Source organism: Vulpes lagopus, chromosome 11 (genome assembly GCF_018345385.1).
Source record: "Vulpes lagopus strain Blue_001 chromosome 11, ASM1834538v1, whole genome shotgun sequence".
Taxonomy (NCBI): domain Eukaryota; kingdom Metazoa; phylum Chordata; class Mammalia; order Carnivora; family Canidae; genus Vulpes; species Vulpes lagopus.
Genome location: NC_054834.1, coordinates 105,310,636 through 105,334,656, shown reverse-complemented (window position 1 = coordinate 105,334,656; position 24,021 = coordinate 105,310,636). Strand labels below are relative to the sequence as shown.

At 49.6% G+C, this 24,021-nt stretch overlaps 1 pseudogene; it reads right to left on the bottom strand.

The window, feature by feature from the left end:
• Nucleotides 1-8,466: 8,466 nt before the first annotated feature.
• Nucleotides 8,467-17,257, bottom strand: LOC121471708 (annotated as a pseudogene).
• Between the last annotated feature and the right edge of the window lie 6,764 nt (nucleotides 17,258-24,021).

Here is a 24,021-nt window from a genome sequence, read left to right as displayed (position 1 = left end):
CAAATACAAAAGAACTTTGAGTTTGTGAGTTTATTCCTTTTTTGAGGACTTTTAGGGACTTTCCGTGAAAGGCAGACATGATTCTTGCAGCATTCTACACCTGAGAGCAACCCCAGGAATTCTTACCTAGTCTAGGTAAAGCCAAATATACTCTATACAAGACAGCGACTTATCTATCATCTGTCTCATTCAAAAAGAATATTCTGGAAGACATTTAATGATCTCTTTTTGTAGGTAATTCCGGAATTTAAGAATCATTTCTTAAATTCCGCTACAGGTTTTTAGCACAAGGAAATGTCAAATTACATGAAATATTTAGCGACAATTATAACTGTTTTACTTTTTTTTTTGAAGTACTTGTTCAATACCTTACACTTAAATAGCCAGATCTGTATTTTGGACTTAGGTTGGATATTTTCCTAATAAGTCTTGGTAACATTTTAAGTCCTACCTTTCTCCTTCAAGCTCAGGGCGGAATGTGTTAGCTTCAAATATGCCTGGGTTCAGGCGCTAGCTGTCCTTGGAGACAAACCACAGGCCCTTGACCTGATCCCCTTCTCGGAGCCACAGCCTGGAGAGCCGGGAAAATGTCTTGTACGCTGAGGCCAGGCTGCCTAACACAGCCAAATGAACAAAACAACAAAAAACATGAATAAAGGAGGCAGTGGGTGCACAAATGTACCCAAAGATAGGCTTTGAGCCTAGAAAAAGTCCAGAGCTCCTCAGAGGAGGCTAGTACCTTGGCCCTAGTCTAGGTCAAAGAGCCACAAGCCATGTTGAAGCAGAAATCTTCCTCCCAGACACAGTGGATGGTGACTTCCACCCAGGGAACCAACCTCTTGGACAACTGCTTTTTTTTTTTTTTTGTCTCAGGAAATTGGGTTGTGGTGTTAAAAAATTCCTGAGGCCTGGAGTAGATAGAAAGGGCACAGCAATTGTTTCCTCTGCACCAGAAATTGTCCATACTGCAAACTTCTTACCATGGGAGAAAGGAAAGGAACAAGCCTGCTTTAATAACATGCAAATTTAAGTTGTCAAATAGCTCTTTACATTTTTTTTTTTTAGATTTTATTTATTTATTCATGAGAGACACAGAGAGGGGCAGAGACACAGGCAGAGGGAGAAGCAGGGAGCCCGATGTAGGACTCGATCCCGGGACCCCGGGGTCACGTCCTGGGCGGAAGGCGCTCAGCTGCTGAGCCCCCCAGGGGCCCCAGCTCTTTACATTTATCTGGCAGTGTTCATCTGAAAGGACACTTTGTCATTTACTCATTCAAGGGCACATATTTACTGAGCGCCGCTGTGCCAGACGCTACGTTCAGTGGAGGGCATTCTCACGTGGTGCCTGCCCTGCTGTAGCACATGACGTGGTGCAGGGAGCAGACAAGTGACGTGCTGTGAGAGGTGCTGAGAAGGATGAATAAGAAGTTAGAGGTGGAGGTGGGGGTGCAGAGGGAGGGGATGGGGAGCAGGTATCTGCGGAACAAGGGGCGTCACCGAGGTACAATCACTGTGGAGCTAATGACACTGAGCTTCAGTGTCCTTCCCGCGTCCTGGCCTCTTTCAAGGCCCAGAGGCACCCCGTCATCGTGTGTCTTTGTGAAGTTTGCAAATTTAAGATTCTAAAAAATTGGTTTTCCATAGAAGAAGATTCCCTCTAATTGCATGAGTTTTAGGGCCCAAGGAGTCTGGATCCATGCTTGGTGGCTAGGGGAGATCTCTCAGTGGAAGAACTATTTCAGTTGATTCCAACAGGATCAGAAGGAAGCCGCCACGCTTCCTTCCAGGATGGTGGGGGTGGTGGTCCGGGTGGGCCGCTGGGCCATTTGAAAATTCTGAAGCTGGAAATTGCCTTGGGAGGACCTGTGGAGGGAGAAATAAGGCTGGAGATGTTAGCAGGGGCCAACGCAGAGGCCGCGGAGGCAGGATTACCTCGTTTGGTTTGTGTCACTGGGGCATGTGAAACCATCAGCATGTTCGGAGCCGGAGAATAACACGATCAGATTGATGTTTTTAAGAGATGACTCTGGGGCCCCTGGGTGGCTCGGTCGTTTAAGCGTCCAGCTCTTGATTTGGGCTGAGGTCGTGATTTTAGGGTCATGAGATGAAGCCCTGTGGGGTGCTCTGCGCTCAGCACAGAGTCTGCTTGAGACTCTCCCCACCCCACCTCCCACATCCGAACCCCCTATCCTTCTGCTCCTCCCGCTGCTCAGGCATGCGCTCTCCCTTTCTCTCTAAAATAAATAGATGATAGATAAATAAATAAAACTTTAAAATCTTAAAAAAAATGGCTCAGATTCTGTAAGAATGCTTGATATAGGGTTGGGGGCCATGCTTAGAGAAAGAGGCTGTTGCAATATTCCAAGTGAAAGATGCTGGTGGCTCAGGTTATGGAGGAAAGTGGACAGACTTAAGGCCCACCTTGGATTCCGGTCCCACGGAACCCTAGGACTAGCTGATGGGCTGGATGGACAGAGCCGGAAAGAGACAGAGTCAAAGGCGACAAATGATTTTCTGACTTGAGCCACTGGATGGAGCGTAGTGCTACCTGGGGCCCAGGAAGAGGGAAAAGCTGGGTGGGTGGGTCTGGGGGGAAATGAGAGTTCTGATTTGTTGTATTAAGTTTGCCATTCTTACTTCCCAACGGGAAGAGAGTGAATAGGTGGTGAGAGACATGGTCTGGAACATAGAAGAAAGCTATAGGTGCAAATTTAGGAGTCGCCAACGTACGTATGGTAAACAGCACATTTCCAGACCCTACAAGATTCCTACCTCTGCTCTTTTGAGTGGTTCTTCATTCCATAATGTAACCAAACGAGGCAGGAAAAAGCTCCTAAGCCAGATTAAGTAGAACTGCTCAGTTGCAGAGGTACTTTATGTGGAACTACGGGATCCTTATAGAAAGACGTTGGAGTCTGGAGTACAGCTGGGAGGTTGCAATAATCACAAAAAGTTGTATTAGGAATATCTCGAAAGGCATTTATTAACCTTATAGTGGATATGGCTTTGTAAGTGTAAATATGTCCATGTTGACATCTCTTTGAAGGTGATATGAAAGCAGGATTATGGAGTTAGACGTGATCCTATGTTATTTAATCCCACTCGAGTGTGCAGGAATGAATTGGGCATGTGAAATATGTACACCGTCTCCACAAATCAGACTTTAACTTTGTTATCCGAGTAAGTTTACATTTCTTAGTGGCCTGCGAGAAACAATGGTCTGACTAACACTGAATCATTCCAGTCAATGAACAGACCCGGCTTTTAGAGCGCACGTGAAATGGGGCCAACATTGTGTTTGCCTGTGGATTAAGATCTTGACTTTAGGAGGTTTCAGGAGGCTTGTGTTTTCCCAGAAGTTAAATACACGTTTTTGCAAATAAGCAAGGAATAGGAATCTTGGCTCATCTGGCTGAAAAGTCCTGAATGTCAACTTTATTTAAACACAATCTGAGGGTTCGGGATCCCGACAAAACCATATTTCTGCGTGGTGTCAGTAGCACTGGGGACAATTTCAAAGAGCTTTGAGACGGAGATACTGGAGTATGAGGGCAAAGGAATCTGTTACTCTGGCCTTTCAAAAATGCTTACATGGGGATCCCTGGGTGACTCGGCGGTTTAGCGCCGCCTTCAGCCCAGGGAGTGACCCTGGAGACCCCGGATCGAGTCCCACGTCGGGCTCCCTGCGTGGAGCCTGCTTCTCCCTCTGCCTGTGTCTCTGCCTCTCTCTGTGTGTTTCTCATGAATAAATAAATTTTTTAAAAAAATGCTTACATTTTCCTTATGGAATTTAGGTGAGCACACGTAGTCAGGACTTGCAAATGCAAAGAAAGTTGTGCTGTTCTTAAACAGCTTGAGTCTCAGCCTTTAAAAAATGCACAGGTATTGAAATCACTTTGGGATTCTGGAAGGAGATTCTTAGGCTACAAAGTAAGGTGGGTCGGGGAGGACACCTGTAGCTATGAAATATGAAGATGCCAGAATCAGGGCAGTGTTGGACTTTGTAAGCGTTTTTCCACGGGGGATCTCGTGGGAATGACCCCTGTCTTATTACAGACCCATTTCTTTGGATGCTTTTCTGTTTTTGGTGAGACTTGGTGACCTAGAAGGCCTTTGGACCTTATCTTTATGGGATTTCTGTCCTCGACTGCCCTGATGCATACCATTCCCGAAATACTTCTTTTGAAGGTTAGCGGGATTTGAGTAGAAATCTACTCTAGAAAAAAAAAAAAAAAAAAACCAAGAAGGGAGGCGTGAGGAAGGTAGCGGAGAGTAGGAAGCACCAGCAACCCCGGACCTAAGCACTCTAGGGGCGAAAATCACACTCTTGCGGCCCCCTGACATTAGTGTTAAACCCTAAAGAGCGACACATTCATGACAAGAAAAAAACGTTGGGGGGACGTGGAGTAAGAGGCAAGGCCCGAGCGAGGACTACCGAGGACCACCCGGGGCCACCCTGCAGGAGAGGAGAGACACGCGCTTGCAGGCTCTGCTCTGGTGCATTCTGGGTCTGTGAGCCACGGGGACAGCTGTCACCCTCGGCTGTCGCGGCCTCGGGAGGAGGCCGCTCTGGGCGCACCTGCTCTGGCCCCACCTGCTCTGGCCCCACCTGCTCTGGCCTCACCTGCTCTGGCCCCACCCGGCTCTAGGCCCACCCGCTCTGGTCCCACCTGCTCTGGGTGCACCCATTTGCCCCACCTGCTCTGGGCCCACCTACTCTTGCCCCACCTGCTCTGGCCCCACCCACTCTAGGCCCACCTGCTCTGGCCCCACCCGCTCTGGCCCCACCTCTCAGCCACCGTTGGCACATAGCCTGGCCTGTGGCCGCTGCTGTTCCCTCCCACTGGGCAGGGGAGGCAGTGAAGGGACACCCGAGGCGCCGCTTGCGGGGTTGAGGAGGCCGCGCGGAGGCTCCCGGAGCTCAGCCGTGCCATGTGCACCTGCGCCTGCAGGAGTGTGTGGCCCAACTAGCGGAGAAACGCTTGACTAAGAGTTACCTGCCCTTTTGCCCTATGGACTGGTGTCCCCCTGAGTGTGAGGACCCAGCTGCAGGCTCCGTGCACCCCGGCGGACACCCGCCCGACCAAGGTAGGAACCCGGCAAGCACCCTCCAGACCCGGGCCCACTGCTAAGGCTCAGGATTCACACCTGATGGACACACACCTTGTTATTTCCAACCGTGGCGGTGCAAAGGTTACTAGGCTCCCACGTGTGATGGCACAAGACGCCGCACCAACACAACAGCTCCGTTCCACACCCGGGGAAGGAGGCAACCGCAGGCGTGCAAGCTGGGTTAAAAGAAATACCGGTGGCATTTGCAGGCAAGTGGCTGGGTTAGTGGTTAGGCGGCCTCAGCCCAGGTTACCAGTTTTTCACACTGGGTGAAGTCCTTCTCTGCTTCCTAACCGCTTTCGACCTTGACATGTGGTTTACCCCCTAAAGTCATTCATAAAGTTGTGTTAAGCTCCAAATGACATCTCAGCTGGAAGTATTCTTAAAATCATCCCTGGGGTAAAATACCTGCAGGATTTTTTTTGCCCCCAAAGCCATTTTCAGGCGGTGGTACCGTGTCGAAGCGACGTCCGCTCTAACCTGGGAGAAGCCACAAGAAAGATGGGCCCAGCGACTCCGGAGGCACATTTAAAGCTCTCAGTTAAAAAAAAAAAAAAATCTCTCAGTTAACATTTTTCTTAAAAGTAAGCTTTTGAAAATAATGTAAAAGCTTGAAGGCTGCTAAGATGGTTTGGTCCACCTCGTAAAATTGTTCCGCGTGAAGACAGGCATTGCAGCCCCACCTTTTAAAATGGAAATTACGTAATAAGAGTGAAAATACATACAAATTTTAAAACGATTTTTTTCAGTCTTTAACATTCTAGCGGGCGAGAGTTTGTGGGAAGTATATTTGAGCGTGTGTGTTTATTCATATCTGTATATGGCTATTTGTTGGGAGTGAAAATATTTTGATCAGCTGATTCCAATTGGTCCTTAAGTATGTTTTTCAGTTAGGGCATGACATACTGCAGTAATTTAATTCTTTAAGGATTATTTTTGTTATTTCAAGTGTGGACCGTAAGTGCCTTTACTGTAGACAGCAGCATCCTTTGTTCTGTCAAGTAAAAAGCAGCTGTAATAAGACTGGCTTCTTTGCTTCTGTCTCTTTTTAGTAAATCAAGGATATGTCCTAGAAAATATTTCCTATGATCAACCCCCCCCCCACCCCCGCCTTTCCTTCCAGCCCCAGTGAAAACTAATCATCTTTAGGAAAATTAAAGTCTACGTCGTACAACATGTTGACTCAAATTCTGTGGATTGTGAGCACAGATCTTTTTTTTTTTTTTTTTTTTAAAGATTTTATTTATTTGTTCAGGAGAGACCCAGAGAGAAAGGGAGGCAGAGACACAGGCAGAGGGAGAAGCAGGCTCCATGCACCGGGAGCCCGACGTGGCATTCGATCCCGGGACTCCAGGATCACACCCTGGGCCAAAGGCAGGCGCTAAACCACTGAGCCACCCGGGGATCCCCAGATCTGACATTTCTAATAGCAAAAACGATTGCCACCAAGATCGCAGGACGCATAAACATTCTATTAGTGAGGCTGCATCGCACCTACACCTCACTCCTGCAGCGCTTCTGTCAAGTCAACGTAGGTGGACCACGGTGACGCTCAGGGAGAGGCTGTAAACCCAAGGGCTGGGAAAAGTTTTTCTTTTTTTCTCGCTCTTCTCATTTTTATTTCGTCCTTGTTTATATCCATCTTGTGGCAAGAATCGCTGGTATTCGAAACATCTGCTCTGAAATGACCGTCTTGGCTTATCGATTGGAAGCAGCTGTTCAACCTGAGGGGCTCAAGGCGTTTCCAGTTTCCATAGGCATTTAGAAATGCCCACGCTGGCTCCCACATGATCAGGATTGTTTTGCATTCTCGGGATAAAAGCTTGTGGGGCTCCTGGGTTCTCCATGGGCCTCGGCGAAGGCTTTGCAATTCCTGTGTGTACTTTTAAAAATACTCAGATACCAAATGAAAACTGAGCGATGAAGAGAAAGCCGGCGCGAGACGTGGCCCCGCAGTGTTTGCAGTCAATTAAAGCCCTGTTCAAGGTTAGGCTGGCGCTCCTCCAGCTGTGGCGTTCCATGTAAAATAAAATAGTGCCAGCTGTGGTCAATTATTCGATTTCCCCCTGAAACCCGAGAAACGTGTAATCACTGTTAATATGGTAAAAATTGATCAAGTGTGACGTGCTCGGTAATTCACTGATTGCAATAGCCTTGTAGGTAGTGGCTCGGGGCGCGGTGCCCACGGATGAAGTTCCTGGGCCTCTGGAGCTGAAGCAAGAGTTAGGTGAAACTTTTTTTTTTTTTTTTTAAGATTTGTTTATTTATCATAGGCAGAGAGAGAGAGAGAGGTGGGGGGTGGGGGGGCAGAGACACAGGAGGAGGGAGAAGCAGGCTCCATGTAGGAGCCTGATGCGGGACTCGATCCTGGGACTCCAGGATCACGCCCTGGGCTGAAGGCAGATGTTCAACCACTGAGCCACCAAGGCGCCCTGGGTCCATGTCTTTATTTAGGATTAATTTCTAGAAGTGGAAGCCCTGGGTCCAAACCCAGAATATTGTGAATTTTAATTGATATTGCTAACTTAAACTCTAAAAAAGGTTGTATTAATTTACAAGGCGAAAAAAAAAAAAACCTATTTCTTTGGATACCTAACAATCCACATCTTTGCTAACATGATGGGGAAAATGTGTTTTAATTTTCATTTTTTAATTCCGCGAAGTTTAATTTAGTTTCCGTCTTCATAATTTTGGTTTCTAGCATTATCCATTTTCAATTCATTACCTTCTTAATTTCTAATTTTAGCCATGTGGTGTTATTACTCTTTTTTTATAAGGAACAGCCTATTCTTCTTACATCATAACATCCCATGGAATCTCACTGAAGATCTAAAAACAGTTTTTAGAGGTCTCAGACATTTCTTTTTAACCTTTAAAAAGGTAGTGTCCTACCTGCCTTTTTACTATCCCTATGGAATTATTAGAGTTCTCAACTTACTGATTTCCTGAGTGAACAGAACTTTTTCAGAAGTGTGATGTAGATAGAGAAATCAAAGTTCGTATTTTGATCTAATTTTCTTTTAATATTTGAGCCCTAGCTTTTCTGTTCTTAACCCATTTCTGAGTTTTGGACAAATCTGTCTAGTCCTATCTTTGTAAGTCCTGGTTTCAACTCATGCTATCAGGGATTGTCTCTTTGGCTCTTGGTAGATATGCTACCCTAGGCGGGTGCTGGTCCTTGATGGGCAACACAGTTATAGCAAAAAATGTTTCACAAATGATGTCTGATATGGTCTAGTTAAGATTAATAAAATCACACTGCTTAGAAAGAATTATCCATTGACTCAGTCAACAAAAGTGTTTTTTTTTTTCGAATATTAAAATATAGATAGAATTGTTTGGTGGGCGGGGGGGGGACTAACTTGAAATAAATCAAAAAATATCTTCACATTAATCGTTCTTCCCATATACTTCAAATTTGTACTTAATGCCTTTCTCCTCCTGGACATCAGAAAGAACACCTGGGTATTCTGGCAGAAGTTTATATTTCTCCAAATCAATTTCTGGGAAAAAGGGGGAAAACAGGCAAGATGGGGGCAGAGCAGGGTCCCCAAGGTCACCTGTCCTCAACAAATTACCTAGAAAACCATCCAATCATCCTGAAAATCTACGAATTCGGCCTGAGATTTAAAGAGAGACCAGCTGGAACGCCACAGTGAGAAGAGTTCGCGCTTCTATCAAGGTAGGAAGACGGGGAAAAAGAAATAAAGACACAAAAGGCCTCCAAGGGGGAGGGGCCCCGCGAGGAGCCGGGCTGAGGCCGGGGCGAGTGTCCCCAGGACAGGAGAGCCCCGTCCCGGAGGAGCAGGAGCTGCACCGACCTTCCCCGCAGAAAGGGGCTCCCCGGGAATTGGAGCAGGATCCCCAGAAAGGCGGGGATGCCCTCGGGCTCCCTGGGACAGTAACAGAGGAACTGCGCCCCGGAGATGCGCCGAGCTCCCTAAGGGCTGCAGCGCTCGGCGGGACCCGGAGCAGCTCGGAGGGGCTCGGGCGGCGGCTCCGCGGAGGGGGCTGCGCGGCTCCGGGAACAGCTCAGCGGCGGCGGCTCGGGCGGAGGAAGAAGCTCCGCGTGGAGGGGCTGCGCGGCTCCGGGAACAGCTCGGAGGGGCTCGGGCGGCGGCTCCGCGGAGGGGGCTGCACCGCCGGGAGCGAATCCAACAGCGCAGGCCCCGGAGCACAGGGCGCCGGGACACAGCCCAGGATCCGGCCTCTCCCGGGACAGGCAGAGGCCGGGAGGGCCCAGGACAGCGAGGACGCTCCTGCCTGGAACTGAGCAGATCAGCGGCCCCGCCCCGGAGCCCCCAGGCCCTGCAGACGGAGAGCCCCGGAGCTACTGCGGGGGCTGACTCCAGGGTCCCAGAGCTGCCCCCGCCACTGTGGCTTCCTCCCGGGGCCTCACGGGGTGAACACCCCCCACTGAGCCCTGCACCAGGCAGGGGCAGAGCAGCTCCCCCAAGTGCTAACACCTGAGAATCAGCACAGCAGGCCCCTCCCCCAGAAGACCAGCGAGACGGACCAGTTCCAGGGGAAGTCAAGGGACTTAAACTACACAGAATCGGAAGATACTCCCCCGTGGTTTTTTTTTTGTTTGTTTGTTTTGTTTTGTGCTTTTTTTTTTCTTCTTGATTTCTGATTGCTTCCCCCACCCCACCCCACCCTTTTTTTTTCTTTTTTCTCCTTTCTTTCTTTTTCTTTCTTTTTCTTCTCTTCCCCCCCCCTTTTTTTTCTTCTTTCTCTTTTCTTTCCTTCTCTCTCTTTTTCTCCTTTTCCCAATACAACTTGTTTTTGGCCACTCTGCACTGAGCAAAATGACTAGAAGGAAAACCTCACCTCAAAAAAAAGAATCAGAAACAGCCCACTCTCCCACAGAGTTACAAAATATGGATTACAATTCAATGTCAGAAAGCCAATTCAGAAGCACTATTTTACAGCTACTGGTGGCTCTAGAAAAAACCATAAAGGACTCAAGAGACTTCATGACTGCAGAATTTAGATCCAATCAGGCAGAAATTAAAAATCAATTAAATGAGATGCAATCCAAGCTAGAAGTCCTAACGACGAGCCTTGACGAGGTGAAGAACGAGTGAGTGACATAGAAGACAAGTTGATGGCAAAGACGGAAACTGAGGAAAAAAGAGACAAGCAATTAAAAGATCATGAGGATAGATTAAGGGAAATAAATGACAGCCTGAGGAAGAAAAACCTACGTTTAATTGGGGTTCCTGAGGGCGCCAAAAGGGACAGAGGGCCAGAATATGTATTTGAACAAATCCTAGCTGAAAACTTTCCTAATCTGGGAAGGGAAACAGGCATTCAGATCCAGGAAATAGAGAGATCCCCCCCTAAAATCCACAAAAACCGTTCGACACCTCGACATTGAATAGTGAAGCTTGCAAATTGCAAAGATAAGGAGAAGATCCTTAAAGCAGCAAGAGAAAAAAAGTCCCTGACTTTTATGGGGAGGAATATTAAGGTAACAGCAGACCTCTCCACAGAGACCTGGCAGGCCAGAAAGGGCTGGCAGGATATATTCAGGGTCCTAAATGAGAAGAACATGCAACCAAGAATACTTTACCCAGCAAGGCTTTCATTCAAAATGGAAGGAGAGATAAAGAGCTTCCAAGACAGGCAGGAACTGAAAGAATATGTAACCTCCAAACCAGCTCTGCAAGAAATTTTAAGGGGGACTCTTAAAATTCCCCTTTAAGAAGAAGTTCAGTGGAACAATCCACAAAAACAAGGACTGAATAGATATGATGACACTAAACTCATATCTATCAATAGTAACTCTGAACGAGAACGGGCTTAATGACCCCATCAAAAGGCGCAGGGTTTCAGACTGGATAAAAAAGCAGGACCCATCTATTTGCTGTCTACAAGAGACTCATTTTAGACAGAAGGACACCTACAACCTGAAAATAAAAGGTTGGAGAACCATTTACCATTCAAATGGTCCTCAAAAGAAAGCAGGGGTTGCCATCCTTATATCAGATAAATTAAAATTTACCCCGAAGACTATACTGAGAGATGAAGAGGGACACTATCTCATACTCAAAGGATCTATCCAACGAGAGGACTTAACAATCCTCAATATATATGCCCCGAATGTGGGAGCTGCCAAATATTTAAACCAATTAATAACCAAACTCAAGAAATACCTTGATAATAATACACTTATACTTGGTGACTTCAATCTAGCTCTCTCTATACCTAGATAGGTCTTCTAAGCACAACATCTCCAAAGAAACGAGAGCTTTAAATGATACACTGGACCAGATGGATTTCACAGATATCTACAGAACTTTACATCCAAACTCAACTGAATACACATTCTTCTCAAGTGCACATGGAACTTTCTCCAGAATAGACCACATACTGGGTCACAAATCGGGTCTGAACCGATACCAAAAGATCGGGATAGTCCCCTGTATATTCTCAGACCATAATGCCTTGAAATTAGAACTTAATCACAACAAGAAGTATGGAAGGACCACAAACACGTGGAGGTTAAGGACCATCCTGCTAAAAGATGAAAAGGTCAACCAGGAAATTAAGGAAGAATTGAAAAGATTCATGGAAACTAATAAGAATGAAGATACAACTGTTCAAAATCTTTGGGATGCAGCAAAAGCAGTCCTGAGGGGGAAATACATCGCAATACAAGCATCCATTCAAAAACTGGAAAGATCTCCAATTCAAAAGCTCACCTTACACATAAAGGAACTAGAGAAAAAGCAACAAATAGACCCCACCCCCAGCAGAAGAAGAGAGTTAATTAAAATTCGAGCAGAACTCAATGATATCGAGACCAAAAGAACTGTGGAACAGATCAACAGAACCAGGAGTTGGTTCTTTGAAAGAATTAATAAGATAGATAAACCATTAGCCAACCTTATTAAAAAGAAGAGAGAGAAGACTCAAATTAATAAAATCATGAATGAGAAAGGAGAGATCACTACCAACACCAAGGAAATACAAACGATTTTAAAAACATATTATGAACAGCTGTACGCCAATAAATTAGGAAATCTAGAAGAAATGGACGCATTCCTGGAAAGCCACAAACTACCAAAACTGGAGCAGGAAGAAATAGAAAACCTGAACAGGCCAATAACCAGGGAGGAAATTGAAGCAGTCATCAAAAACCTCCCAAGACACAAGAGTCCAGGGCCAGATGGCTTCCCAGGGGAATTCTATCAAACGTTTAAAGAAGAAATCATACCTATTCTACTAAAGCTGTTTGGAAAGATAGAAGAGATGGAGTACTTCCAAATTCGTTCTATGAGGCCAGCATCACCTTAATTCCGAAACCAGACAAAGACCCCACCAAAAAGGAGAATTACAGACCAATATCCCTGATGAACATGGATGCAAAAATTCTCAACAAGATACTAGCCAATAGGATCCAACAACACATTAAGAAAATTATTCACCATGACCAAGTAGGATTTATCCCTGGGACACAAGGCTGGTTCAACACTCGTAAAACCATCAATGTGATTCATCATATCAGCAAGAGAAAAACCAAGAACCATATGATCCTCTCATTAGATGCAGAGAAAGCATTTGACAAAATACAGCATCCATTCCTGATCAAAACCCTTCAGAGTGTTGGGATAGAGGGAACTTTCCTCGACATCTTAAAAGCCATTTACGAAAAGCCCACAGCAAATATCATTCTCAATGGGGAAGCACTGGGAGCCTTTCCCCTAAGATCAGGAACAAGACAGGGATGTCCACTCTCACCACTGCTGTTCAACATAGTTCTGGAAGTCCTCGCCTCAGCAATCAGACAACAAAAAGACATTAAAGGCATTCAAATTGGCAAAGAAGAAGTCAAACTCTCCCTCTTCGCCGATGACATGATACTCTACATAGAAAACCCAAAAGCCTCCACCCCAAGATTGCTAGAACTCATACAGCAATTTGGTAGCGTGGCAGGATACAAAATCAATGCCCAGAAATCAATGGCATTTCTATACACTAACAATGAGACTGAAGAAAGAGAAATTAAGGAGTCAATCCCATTTACAATTGCACCCAAAAGCATAAGATACCTAGGAATAAACCTAACCAAAGAGGTAAAAGATCTATACCCTAAAAACTATAGAACACTTCTGAAAGAAATTGAGGAAGACACAAAGAGATGGAAAAATATTCCATGCTCATGGATTGGCAGAATTAATATTGTAAAAATGTCAATGTTACCCAGGGCAATTTACACGTTTAATGCAATCCCTATCAAAATACCATGGACTTTCTTCAGAGAGTTAGAACAAATTATTTTAAGATTTGTGTGGAATCAGAAAAGACCCCGAATAGCCAGGGGAATTTTAAAAAAATGAAAACCATATCTGGGGGCATCACAATGCCAGATTTCAGGTTGTACTACAAAGCTGTGGTCATCAAGACAGTGTGGTACTGGCACAAAAACAGACACATAGATCGATGGAACAGAATAGAGAACCCAGAAGTGGCCCCTGAACTCTATGGTCAACTAATATTCGACAAAGCAGGAAAGACTATCCACTGGAGAAAGGACAGTCTCTTCACTAAATGGTGCTGGGAAAATTGGACATCCACATGCAGAAGAATGAAACTGGACCACTCTCTTGCACCATACACAGAGATAAACTCAAAATGGATGAGAGATCTAAATGTGAGACAAGATTCCATCAAAATCCTAGAGGAGAACACAGGCAACACCCTTTTTGAACTTGGCCACAGTAACTTCTTGCAAGATACATCCACGAAGGCAAAAGAAACAAAAGCAAAAATGAACTATTGGGACTTCATCAAGATAAGAAGCTTTTGCACAGCAAAGGATACAGTCAACAAAACTAAAAGACAACCTACAGAATGGGAGAGGATATTTGCAAATGACATATCAGATAAAGGGCTAGTTTCCAAAATCTATAAAGAACTTATTAAACTCAACACCAAAGAAACAAACAATCCAATCATGAAATGGGCAAAAGACATGAAGAGAAATCTCACAGAGGAAGACATGGACATGGCCAACATGCACATGAGAAAATGCTCTGCATCACCTTGCCATCAGGGAAATACAAATCAAAACCACAATGAGATACCACCTCACACCAGTGAGAATGGGGAAAATTAACAAGGCAGGAAACCACAAATGTTGGAGAGGATGCGGAGAAAGGGAACCCTCTTACACTGTTGGTGGGAATGTGAACTGGTGCAGCCACTCTGGAAAACGGTGCGGAGGTTCCTCAAAGAGTTAAAAATAGACCTGCCCTACGACCCAGCAATTGCACTGTTGGGGATTTACCCCAAAGATTCAGATGCAATGAAACGTCGGGACACCTGCACCCCGATGTTTCTATCAGCAATGGCCACAATAGCCAAACTGTGGAAGGAGCCTCGGTGTCCATCGAAAGATGATGGATAAAGAAGATGTGGTTTATGTGTACAATGGAATATTACTCAGCAATTAGAAACGACAAATACCCACCATTTGCTTCAACGTGGATGGAACTGGAGGGTATTATGCTGAGTGCAGTAAGTCAATCGGAGAGGGACAAACAGTGTATGTTCTCATTCATTTGGGGAATATGAATAATAGTGAAAGGGAATATAAAGGAAGGGAGAAGAAATGTTGGGAAATATCAGGAAGGGAGACAGAACATAAAGACTCCTAACTCAGGGGAAACGAACTAGGGGTGGTGGAAGGGGAGGAGGGCGGGTGTTGGAGGGGAATGGGTGACTGGCACTGAGGGGGACACTTGACGGGATGAGCACGGGGTGTTTTTCTGTATGTTGGTAAATTGAACACCAATAAAAATTAATTAAAAAAAAATTTCTGGGAAAAATGTGTCACTTTCAAATTCATGCATCACCCTTGTCACAAATAGTCTAAGATGGCCTGGTTTGTTCATGGCTTCCTTATAAACAGAACTGCCCCCACTGTCCAAACCATGTCCGCTTTATTTGCTGATTCTGGTTGCTCAGTAGGTTTTAAGGCATCATCCAGACTTTTGGCAAGAAAATGAGCTCCTTGTGGAGGTTCCTTGAGGTCTCTGCTGAGAACTATATTAATTCTGTCCTTTAAAGGTCGATTCTTCTTAGGAGTGGAGAACTATGTCTTCCTACCCATAATCACCAAATTCTGTTTACCTTCCACGGAGGAGTTCGTGGTCATTCTTTGGAAATACTTGAATTCATTCCTGAGCGGGGGCCAGGGCAGGTCCCCGTTCCTGCCGATGCCCGTGTTCTGGGACATGGCGACGGTGCGGTTCAGCGTGCGCACCCTGGCACCGGGGCACACCAGGCAGCCGCTGCCCGCGCCCCAAGTTAGCCTGAGGACCTTGATGGAGGAGCAGCTGAAGACCCATGATCCATCCACCCGGCAGAACAGAATCAAGTAGCAAACGTTTCTGTGTGTTCAATGCTTGTGCTCGAATTCGAATGAATAAAGCGGGACTCGAGGTTGCATATGTGGTGATTACAGTCGCATGAAAGAAAAATCTGAGGTTAAAAAAAATCTAGAACATCAAAACATCTTTGTTTGTTCTGGTTTCCCTTTCTACTAAGCTAAACGTATTGCCTCAAAACGTGCAAGTGGCAACGTGCATGTGACCTGGGTCAGCAGAGCGGTGGCCGGGCCACGGTGCGGCCGGGGTGGCTTTCCCCGACCAAGGCGGGTCCCTACCTGGTGGCAGCCCAGCCGGAGGGTCGGGTCGGGGCGTGGGGGAGCACCAGGAGCCCAGCCGAGAAGCTCTGCTTCCCCCGTGGTGGCCCAGCGCCTCGTCCGCTCCCTCGTCCACCGCAGAGGGGCTCTTATTTCCCGGGCCTTTGGTCGGGTCCCCGGGTCCTCTGGGAGGACTGTCCCCTGCCAGCTTGGGAGGGTTTGCACCGCGGTGCACGCATCGTGTCTCCTGCTGGCCTGGCTGCTTCCGGGCTCCGGCCACCAGCGGCCCGCGGGGAGAGGTCCGAGGTGAGCGCCCCAGACGTCCAGCCCACGGAAATTCTGGACACCCTCGAAGGTGGATGTCGTGTGGGTGTGACACAGACCCCGTTCCAGCCGCCTCTGTGGCGCTTCCCTCCACGTTTGCGGTCCTGGAGTTGGTGGATGCCTTCCAGGATTACGGAACCACCGGGTTTAGGGGACGCTCAGCGGGTCGCTCCTGCCAGGGGTGCCCATGCCCAGCCCTGTCCCACCTGGGGCTCACTCCATGTAGATGCCACCTGCTGCCTGGGGCTCACTCTGGGTAGACACCACCTGCCCCTTGGGGCTCACTCCATGTAGATGCCACCTGCCCCCTGGGGCTCACTCCGGGTAGACACCACCGCTGCCTGGGGCTCACTCCATGTAGATGCCACCTGCCCCCTGGGGCTCACTCCATGTAGATGCCACCTGCCCCCTGGGGCTCACTCCATGTAGATGCCACCTGCCGCCTGGGGCTCACTCCATGTAGATGCCACCTGCCCCCTGGGGCTCACTCCATGTAGATGCCACCTGCTGCCGGGGCTCACTCCATGTAGATGCCACCTGCCCCCTGGGGCTCACTCCATGTAGATGCCGCCTGCCGCCTGGGGCTCACTCCATATAGATGCCACCTGCCCCCTGGGGCTCACTCCATGTAGATGCCGCCTGCCCCCTGGGGCTCACTCCATGTAGATGCCGCCTGCCGCCTGGGGCTCACTCCATGTAGATGCCGCCTGCCCCCTGGGGCTCACTCCATGTAGATGCCACCTGCTGCCTGGGGCTCACTCTGGGTAGACACCACCTGCCCCTTGGGGCTCACTCCATGTAGATGCCACCTGCCCCCTGGGGCTCACTCCGGGTAGACACCACCGCTGCCTGGGGCTCACTCCATGTAGATGCCACCTGCCCCCTGGGGCTCACTCCATGTAGATGCCGCCTGCCGCCTGGGGCTCACTCCATATAGATGCCACCTGCCCTGGGCTCACTCCATGTAGATGCCGCCTGCCCCCTGGGGCTCACTCCATGTAGATGCCACCTGCCCCCTGGGGCTCACTCCATGTAGATGCCGCCTGCCCCCTGGGGCTCACTCCATGTAGATGCCACCTGCCGCCGGGGCTCACTCCAGGTAGACGCCACCTGCCGCCTGGGGCTCTCCCCGCCGGGGCCGCCGGGAGCCGGTTGCTGGCTAGCCATGAGTGGTGTTCTAACCTGGGCAATCAGGCCACCCGGGTGAAAGTCCCGACACCTGAATCCACTGGTGGGCCCACAAGTGCCTCCACCCAACAGGGTCCTCCTCCTTCGGTCACCTGCTGTGCGAGGACCGAGGCTGACAGTCCCCGAGTCACAGGGGCTGGTGAGGACCGAGGCAGATGAAGCCCGGGAGGCGGAGGCTTGTGTGACTCTGTCACCCCTGAACGGAGGCTTTAGTAGTTTTCTGCCCCCCCCCCCCAGCAGTGTGTCATCCGCCTGGGGGCCTGCGCTGGTGTCCTCCGGCTGGTGTCCCGGGAAGGAGGTGGCGCCCTGATGCCCGGCCCGGGGGCTGCAGTGCTCGCTGCTGTTAATAAAAGGGAATTAAAATCCCGCCTTTTTCGGGAGAGCCCGGCGGAGCTGCCGTGTGCTCCCGGGTGCGGGAGGCTCGGTGCCATCACAGGCCGGCGCCACGTGTGCCCAGAGTCGAAGGACCGTGCGGGTCCCACGGGAGCAGCTGCCACCCGTGGGCCGCTCCTGCCCCCCTCACCACTGCTTCGCAGCCAAGGTCGCAAGGCCCCGGGGCACAGGGCCCAGCCCAGGGGACAGCGCCGGCACAGCCCACCTGAGGCTGGTCCTGGGGCCCTGGGGCCCCTGATCCCCGGCGGTCCCGGCTGCGCTCATCCCCGGAGCCCCTCTGTCCAGGGCCCGGCCCGGCCGCTGCCCAGGGGCCACCGTGAGAACCGGCCCCCAGGAGCCCCGACCCGATCCGCCGTCCTGCTGGGGTCGCCCTAGAAAACATCCAGAAGGGCCATGCTGCTGGGGACGGGGCTCTGGGGCGGGGGGAGGGGGGGGCGTCGGTGCCCAGGGCGAGAGGTGGAGGAGGGAGGCCTTGGACAGAGACGCGAGGACGGCACAAAAGTCCAGACGGAGGCTTGAATTTGCAAAGGCATCCTGGGCAGAGCCGGTATGTCAGCCACGTCTGGGGGCAGAAAACCAGGGGAGCAGTAGCGGGTGTAGGGGGACCCAGGGGAGGCCGCCGGGCTGGGCTGGGTGGGGGCTGGGTAGGGGCCGGTGCGCCCAGGGTCGCGGGGTTGGGGTCGAGGCCCGCCTCAGGCTCCTCACTCGGTGGGGCGTCTGCTTAGAGCCTCTCTCCCTCTCTCTCAAATCAAGTAAATAGTTTTTAAAAAAGGATTTAAAGGAAATTCTTAGTAAGGGTGTTGGGGTCTCCCCTTCCTTCTGAATGTCCCAGAAATGTAAGTGCAGGAGGGTTTGTGCGTGTGCCCCTCTCCTCGCCGCCGCCCTCCGGGGTGAGCCGGGGCCCACGTTCTTACGACCCTGCCTCCCCCCAGGAAGCCCCCACCCGCCGGCCTCAACAGCTCCCTAAGAAATGAGGATTAGGAGGAGGGAGGTTTCAAGGACTCAAAGGACTGGACTCTTGGGGCCTTTTGCTGGAGTCTGGGGAGACCGCGGCCCGGGCCACGATGAGGGTGGCGGGAGACCTTGGAGAACTTGCCCAAAGGTTCCCATCACCCTTGGTCGGAAGTGACCCTGGGGTGTGAGGTTGGGGTGGCAGGAGGAGGTGGGCCCTACCGGGGGAGGGGCGCCCCAAGCACAGGCAGGCTCCCCTGGGGAGGGTGGGGTTGACTCAGGGCCGGGCCTCATCAGGGCTGGGGGGCTCGGGGCGGGCATGCAGGAGAGGCCTGGGACTTGGTCCGGGGAGACGGGGCATGGCTGCCCGCGGGGTGGGGGGCCCCCAGCACCCCTCCCAACTCTCAGTTGCTCCGACAGGAGTCGCCACGTGAAACCCCCGCCAAGGCACCGTTCGTTTGCCAGTTCTGGCTGCCCTCACCCACGCTGCAGATCCGGCCCCCGGGGAGTCCCCCTCTGCCCATAGTGGCGCATGCTCCCTGCTGCAGGAGGCATTAGTGGGCAATTAGAACATGACCCCCCAAGTCCAACTGGGAATCTGGTTCACGACGAGCAGGTTCACCGACTCCCGAATCCGTGAAACAGTGGGTGCCACTGGGGTGGGAAAGAAGTGGAATTTAAGATGTAGACGGGCCAGATGGGGTTCGCTGTACCTTGGTGTCAACGGTTAATCTTTTCATCCACGAATATTCGCAAATACTTTCGGCAACCCCGTGCCTAGTAGGAAACAAACTGGTTTAACAGGCGGAAAACCTGAGATCTAGTCCTGGTTCTGACGATTGTGTCGTCTTCTTCCAGAATGACCGTCTCTCAGGGCAGCCCTGACGCTCTGTCCTTCGTCGGGCCCCCGGGTTGAGGCGTGAGCTAGGCCTGTCCTGTCCTCGCCGTCTTCAACTAAGAGTCAAATTGGAGAAAACGCCCGTTTGTTTCCTTGGGTTGGGGGTGAGGCCAGCTCGAGGCTTAAGAGCACCAGGAGCTCAGTAGAGCCTTGTCCTCTCGGTGGGAACGTGCGGGACAAATGTTATGACGGTTCGTTTTTGGTAAACAAGAAAGTTGGCCCAGTTAGCAGAGCCCCACAGTGGAGCTCAGTCCCTTCAGGGTCCTCCTCTTCTCTGGAGGTGGAGGGAAGGTTACATTCCTCAAAGGACGCTGTTGACCAAAATAGAGGAGACTGAGACTGGAATCTTTTCTTATAACAAACAGCAAACCTTTCTTGGTCTCTTCCGTCGCCATCCATCGGTTCTGATCCGGGCAGCCCAAAACAACGAAGGCCTTTTTTGAGATTTGGCCCTTGATTTTATGTGACAGTTGAATAAAATTATTCAATTATTATTCCCGGTCCTGTTTCTACCTTCAAAGGTAATGCGTTTCGTAGCTACGGTAGAAAGTTCTTCTAAAGAATTAAAATTCCGACGGAACGAGTGTGAACTCAGAGTGGGTCATCGACGATTTAATCAAGAACTTAAAATCTGATATGAAGGTGACTATTTCGTGCAATTGCATTAAATAAGAAAATGATAATAATGAAAATCCTTTACAGATCGTTTGTGGCTTGTCAGTGACATTCTATAGTCCTACTAGAACCTAATTTTCTTTCTTTCATTCTTTCTTTCTTTCTTTCTTTCTTTCTTTCTTTTCTTTTCTTTTTCTTTCTTTTCTTTCTTCTATCTATCTATCTATCTATCTATCTATCTATCTATCTATCTATCTATATCTATCAGCAACCCAGAGAGAGAGGCAGAGACACAGGCAGAGGGAGAAGCAGGCTCCATGCACCCGGAGCCCCACGTGGGATTCGATCTCAGGACCCAGGGGTCACACCCTGAGCCAAAGGCAGATGCTCAACCACTGAGCCCCCCAGGCGCCCCTGAAACATAATTTTCATTGGATTATCAATATAAAACTTATCCTTCCACTAGTTCCTGGTCCCTCCTCTCATCTTCTGGCAGAGTTTTCTCTATTTGTGCCCCCCCCCATATGCTCAGGAGGTTCCCATCCTGAAAACCATTAGACCCTGTCCCCACACTGCCGCGTTTCCCTGTCCGCGCTCTGTCCTTTCATCGCTTGCTGCCTCCGTTGCTCTCTTTCTCCGCAGCCGCCTTCCCCGTCCTCCTCCTCCCTCTCCCCCGCCTCCCCCACTCACCTGGTGGGGTGCCGGCGATGTGTCTGACACTGTGGTGAAAACAGGAATGTGCTGGAAAGACCGGGCTGTGTCCTCCTGGGGCCCAATATTTGGCACAGAAGACAAACACTTGATAAACAAGGGGTGGAGTCGTCTCGTCCTCACTTCCTACCTCCGACTTATCCCCACTGGGCTTGATACTCCAGCCCAGGCCAGCCACGACCGCTCGGTTCCAAGAGCAGGGGACCTTTTCTGTTCCACTTCTAATGTCTCATCGGAGTTCATCACATCAGTCTTCTGGAAACTGCGTTCTCCTTTGCTCTGTGTCCCCATTCTTCACTGGGTGTCTTACCCCCTGGGCCCTTCTGGTAACTCTTCTTACGCTCCTCAGTGAAATAAATGGGTGGCATTTCACAGTGCTCTGATTAGTCCTTTTGTAATTTTTCTTTTTTTTGATTTCCTGGGGCAAACCTACCTGATGCCGTGCGTTCTGCTGCGACCCACGTGTTCGATCACACCCATTCTCTGAAGGATGGGCCCCATCCGCTCACCTGCTTGGCACCATCCTGTCCCGAGCTCAACAGGCTCCAAGCTGAACTCATTATCTTTAAAAACTACGCTTCCTGGCTGATTTTAGAGAATTCCCATGCACGCCATCACCTAAACTGGGTCGTAAAGAAGAGCAGCAAGGTTTTCAGGAACCGGCTTTTACAGGTGGGAGTCAGTGAGATTTCAAAGAGCAGGAGGAGCAAGTGCACAAGCAGCGGGGGCCCAGGTCCTCTAGGCAGGGGCCGCACGAGCCAAGGCCCAGAAGCAGAGCGCGATCACGGGGCGCACAGGCTGGCAGGGAGTGTGGCAGGAGGGAGGTGTGTGCGCTGGGAGGTTGGCGCACGTCACACCAGAGCTGTCGTAGGTCACCAGGCAGCTTGAGCTTTATTCTGGTGATGTGGGATGCTTGGAGGGATTCTTCAGCAGGGAATGGCCTGGGTTACACTTTGTAAAGATTATTTCTACTCAATCAACAGCAAACTGGGAGGCGGGCGGGTAAGGGAGGCAGGAGAGGCTGAAGGCGGAACCAGGGAGAGGGGAGGCTTTGGCAGTAGCCTCCGCGAGCCTCGCTGATGAGGGGGGTGATGCAAGGGAAGTGGAAAAGGGGCATCAGGGGTGACTCGCAGGTTCTGGGGAGGAGCCACCGCGGAGAACTTTCAGGGGGATGGAAAGAACGTGGGAGGAAGTGGGGTTCTGGGGAGGGGGGCAGGAAGGCCAACCTGCTCCTGTAAGCTTTGGGGTACCTTTAGTATCGACACCAGGACGTGCCAGATGGCCAGTTGGGCAAATGCCCGTGGGGCCTGGACGTGGGTGGGAGGCCTGGCAGGGCAGTGCAGGGGGCCCCTGGGGTCCAGGGTAGGAGGGGAGCAGGGGGCCCGGGAGCAGCTGGCTTGCCCGGAGTGGGCAGCGCGACCAGCAGGTGCAGCAGATGGGCCACAGGAAGGGGGCCCGGGGTCGTCTGTGCCCCACCTGGACAACAGAAGTTTTGGGTTCGAGGTGGTCCCCCTTTGAAAGCGAGCACCTCAGATCGTCGGGTTGTACTTCACTCGCATGATTCTTTCGGTGTTCAGGGGGCTGCATGGCTGCTGCCCCGGTCCTTGGGGGCAGCTGATGAGGGTCGCCGCCCGACATTCAGGGCCCTGGGATCGGTTGCATGTGGCCAGAGCTTACGGGGTGTCGGGGAGAATGAAGGTGGAAGAGGATCAAAAAGAGTGAAAGTGAAGTTGGGACAGTAGACAGGACAGATGAAGAAGAGTAAAGTTTTGTAGTTTTGTAGTTTTCCAGAGTTTTGTCGCTTTCCCCAAATAGATCCTACGTATTTTCTTTTTAGATTTGTACCCGAGTATTTCATGTTTAGGGGTGTTAATGTGACTGATACTGTCCTTTATTTGAAATGTCACTGTTCATCGCTGCTCTGGAGAAAAGGGACGGACTTGTGGGTAGTGACCTTGTGTTCTGCAACCTGGTTATAACTTCTTACGTGAGTTTCCTATAAGGAGGTTTATTAAGGTGTGTTTTATGGCCTACAATATGTTCTATCTTGGTGAATGTTCCATGTCAATTTGAAGAATGTGTATTCCGCTATTATTTGATGAAATAGGCTAAAGTATTTATTATATTCAGCTGGTTGATGGTGTTGAGTTCAGGTATTTTTGATTTTCTTCCTGCTGGATCTGTCCATTTCCAATAGGGAGGCATTAAACCCTCCAATTATAATAATAAACTCACCTATTTCACCTTGCGGTTCTATCGGATTTTACCACATGTATTTTGATGCTTTGTTGTTCGGTGCATATGTGTGAAAAATTATTTCATCTTCTTAGAGACTTGATCTCTTTGTCATTATGTAATGCCCCTCTTTATCTCTGATAACTTTCCTTGCTCTGAAGTCGGCTCTGTCTGAAATTAATATAGCTACTCCTGCCGTCTTTTGGTGTTAGCATCGTATATTTTTCTTTATCTCTTTACTCTATATGGAGCTTTATCTTTAAAGTGCATTTCTTGGGGGCACCTGAGTGGCTTAGTTGGTTGGGCATCTGCCTTCAGCTTGGGTCACGATCCCAGGGTCCTGGGATCATGTCCCACATTGGACTCCGTGCTCAGCAGGAGCCTGCTTCTCCCTCTTCCTCTGCTTGTCACTCCCCTTGCTTGTGCTCTCTCTCCCGCTCTGTCAGATAAATAAATAAAATATTTAAGAAAAATAAAAATAAAGTACATTTCTTGTGTGCTTGGCTGGCTCAGTAAGTAGAGCATGTGACTCTTGATCTCAAGGTTTTAAGTTTGAGCCCCATATTGGGTATAGAGATCACCTAAAAATAAAACCTTGGAAGTGGGTTTCTTGTAAGCCGAGTCATTATGCTGTGCATATTACGTTTCTACAGAGCAATATGTCAAATATATTCCAATACAATGGAGAACCCCTCCCCCCCCCAAGATAACAAGTGTTGAGGATGTGGAGAAAAAGCAACTCTTGTACAGAGCTGGTCAGAATATAAATTGGTTCAGAGGCACCTGGGTGGCTCAGTGGGTTAAGCATCCAAATCTTGATTGGGACTCAAGTCATGATCTTGGGGTTGTGGGATCAAGCCCTGAGTTGGGCTCCGCCCACAGCACATAATCTGCTTGTCCCTCTGTCTGCTCCCCCTCCCACCCCTATCATATACTTATG